This window comes from Chlorocebus sabaeus, chromosome 21 (assembly GCF_047675955.1).
Source record: "Chlorocebus sabaeus isolate Y175 chromosome 21, mChlSab1.0.hap1, whole genome shotgun sequence".
NCBI lineage: Eukaryota > Metazoa > Chordata > Mammalia > Primates > Cercopithecidae > Chlorocebus > Chlorocebus sabaeus.
The window spans coordinates 51686004-51689652 of record NC_132924.1 but is presented as its reverse complement, the minus strand read 5'-3'; the positions used below and the strand labels follow the sequence as shown (position 1 = coordinate 51689652).

General features: G+C 35.2%; 1 non-coding gene across 1 annotated transcript; it reads left to right on the top strand.

The window, feature by feature from the left end:
- Positions 1-852: 852 nt before the first annotated feature.
- LOC119626363 (small nucleolar RNA U3) lies at positions 853-1063 on the top strand. The gene has a single exon (XR_005242533.2). It is a non-coding gene; the product is annotated as a small nucleolar RNA U3 (small nucleolar RNA).
- The last annotated feature ends 2586 nt before the right edge of the window (positions 1064-3649 follow it).

The window sequence follows — 3649 nt, the reverse complement described above, 5'->3', positions numbered from 1 at the left end:
TAAAAGAAAACAAGTTAAGCCAGTAAGTCACAAAATAAAGTGAGCAAATCAGTGTGACCAGAAGTGGGACAAATCTCTTCAGCAGTCCAAACTCTTAAAATCAGATGTTTCTGTGTCCTAATTTGGCAATTCAGCTTTACTAAAGCTAAATGCTTAAGTCGTTGCCCTCAAACACAACACCTTTTAATTTGTTATTGCTGAACATTTTGCAATTGTTATTTCTTGTTGAGACTCATCCTGCACTGACCAGACATAGTGGGAACTGATTTCCATGTAATGTATGATGTACATCCTCTAGTAGAAGCCAAACTTTGTATTTGCTATTGTAGTGTCACCCTGGCATGTAGTGAAGTGCTTTGTAATAAATTATTACTAAATTTTTAAAAAGTAATAATAAACAAAAATTCTAGATTGCCAAAATAATCTTCCTAAAATTGCCAAACTGATCTTAATCTTTTTCTTTTAAATAAATCAGTGCGTAATGCATAATATTTTATGTTTTAAAGAAAATTAACAAAATAAAATTACCAGGATATGTGCTCCCATAGATGCACAGCTAATGAAATAATATGAAGAAACTTTTAATAAAACTGTCATAGAATATGTAGGAGATAACCTACACATACACAGCAACTAGGTAGACTCAAGCAGATAAATAAACCAAACAAATTATACTTTATGAATTTAAATTATACAAGAATAAAAAAGGTAATTAGAGCTTCAGAAGATGAAATATAATCTAGGCATTATAATATAAAGTAAAAAATAAAAATAAGTTTTAAGTTATGAGAAATGAAAGAGAATTTGGGAATAGAACAATGAGACAAAATATCTGGTTAAAGAAGTCTCAGAAAGATTATACTTTCAGGGATCTTTTTTAGTTTGTTACTAGAAAAGTGTCTCTGAACCTGGAGAACACCAGAAACCACGAGGAGGAGGTATAGCGCTCTCTCCTGAGCTTAACGCTGGCTCTTGGTTTTGCTTTGCTACTGCTTTTTGCCATTGATAATCATTCTTCTCTTCCTCCTGGGGAATAAAAGGGAGAAGATGCAGTCCAAATGGCTCCTGTTTAAATTTTTTTTTTTTTTTTTAAATAGAAGTCTGAGAAAGAAAAAAAAAATTTATGGAAAATAAGCAAGAATTGAAGAAATAATAAATCAAAAAACATACTTTACTTTGGAGGGAGACTAAAACTGCCAGACAGGATTCATTCCTTCAGTTGTTCAGTCTCTCAACAGATGTTTACTCAGCAAATATTGTATGCCAGATGCTGTTGTAAGTGCTAGGGATATGGCAGGAAGTACATGTTGTTAGTAGGGAAAGACAGGCAAGAAACAATAAGTACTAGATTATGGAAAGACACTGTTTTAGTCTATTCTCACAGCTATAACAGACTACCATGGACTGGTAAATTATACAGAATAGAAATTTCATTCCCTTTTTTTTTTTTCTTGAGACAGAGTCTTACTCGCTCGCCCAGGCTGGAGTGCAGTAGTGCAATCTCAGCTCACTGCAACCTCCATCTTCTGGGTTCAAGCAGTTCTCCTGCCACAGCCTCCTGAGTAGCTAAGATTACAGGTGTGCACCACCATGCCTGGCTAATTTTTTTTTGTATTTAGTAGAGATGGGGTTTCACCATGTTGGCCAGGCTGATCTCAAACTCCTGACCTCATGATCTGCCCACCTCGGCCTCCCAAAGTGCTGGGATTACAGGCGTGAGCCACCACACTGGGCCAGAAATTTATTTCTAACGGTTCTGGAGCTGGGAAGTCTAAGATCAAAGCACCAGCAGATTTTGGTGTCTGGTGAGGGCCTGGTCTCCACTTCCAAGGTGGTGTCTTGAACCCTGAATTCTCTGGAAGGGAGGAACTTTGTGTCCTCACATGGCAGAAGAGCAAGACAGAGCGAATCCACTCCAGCAAGCCCTTTTTATAGGGGCATAAATTCATCTATAAGATCAGAGACCTAGTGACCTAAACACCCCCCTGAGGTTCCACCTCCCAACACTGTTGCATTGGGGAAAACATTCAAACCATAGCAGACAGTGCATTGTAAGTATTTAGAGAATACTGAAAAGGTGATTTTTTTCCCCTATAACTTTATTTTTTTTCCTCTTGATGTGACTTGTACATACAGCAATGAATGAACTCTTATTTAACCCAAACAAAGAAAATGTACAAAAATAAGAGAGAACTTTAATTTCTATATTGAAAGGTCCTACCATGTATCTAAAAACGTTGACTTTCAGTGATTATTGCACTCCCTTGCATTTCTTTGTCTCTGTCTGTGTCTTATTTATCCTCTGTAGTTTCCACTTTGTAGAAGTGGATGTTTTGCTACTTGGCATAGATCGATGATAGATGATAGATAGATAGATAGATAGATAGATAGATAGATAATAAATGGAAATAGAGACAAATAACTGTTGTGTATACAAATTATTAAATCTTTATGTCTTTATTATAAATTATGACTTTTAGTGTTTAAACATGGTCTAAATTTTAGGTTTCATAATTTTTGAATTGAATTTTACTTGGCTGATATGAAGATTGCAATCTGTGATTTTATGTTACTTCTATTTCCTTGATATACTTCTGTATTTTTCTTTAGTGTAACCCAGAGCTCACATACAAGTTCTCTTATGTAGCATCCAGCCTTAATGGCTTCTCTCAATCTCTCTCACTGACTCTTACCCCCAATTCATTGACTTCCAATTTTATGCAGAGTAATTTACTTCACTTTAACCTCTGATCCCAAAATTTCATATTCAAATCTTCAAAGAGGTCACATTAAACAAACCCTCAAGTTGTTAAGACACATCCTCCTTAAAAGTATGACAGTACACACGCACACACACACACACAAGGAGGGTTTGGCAGCCTGAAAACTCATAGGTGTGAGCCTATAAAATTGAAGCAATAGTGTTACACCAAGAGAAATGTACAGGTCATACAGAATAGTCTTTTATAGGGAGGTAATGACATGTATATTCATACTTAATCACGCTGTTTCAGATCCCAGGGAGGACTGCTATCTAAAATACGAAGTTTTAAAAGGAATAAGAGAACTAGAAATGCTTGGCAAAAGTTTGGAAATCTTAATATGTCAATTTTATACCTACGAAAAAAGTTGAACTATAAAGTCTGTATGATTTTGGGGGAAATTTCAGTAGAAATTAATTATGAAGGGTTTGAGTTTCTTTAATAAAAGACAAATTAGTATTGACTTTATGCTTATAATCCAGAAATTATTTCTTTTTTTTATCATCACTTTCACTTCCATATCATCAAGTCTCATGTGAACTAATTCTATGTGTAATTGAAAGTAATGTTCCAAAGTATGTAAACTTTAGAGTCTGAGTCATCTTCTATTGTGTGGATTTCCAGCTAGTCATTTTTATATTGTTGCTAAGTGCTTTTCCATCTAATTGCATAGGGACTGATTTGTTTAGCAACCTCTGTTTAGAGTCAGGCTTTGTTCTCTTCACTGTGGACACCATTCTGGCATTGTTTTCCTATTTCCATTGTTTCACAGAGCATATTTTATCACAAGCATTTTATGATTCAATTATCCTCCCCTTACCCCTCCCATATGTAAGCGATAGTACCCTTTGGCTCTAAATATATGCTTGTAACAGCTGCTTTGCAAT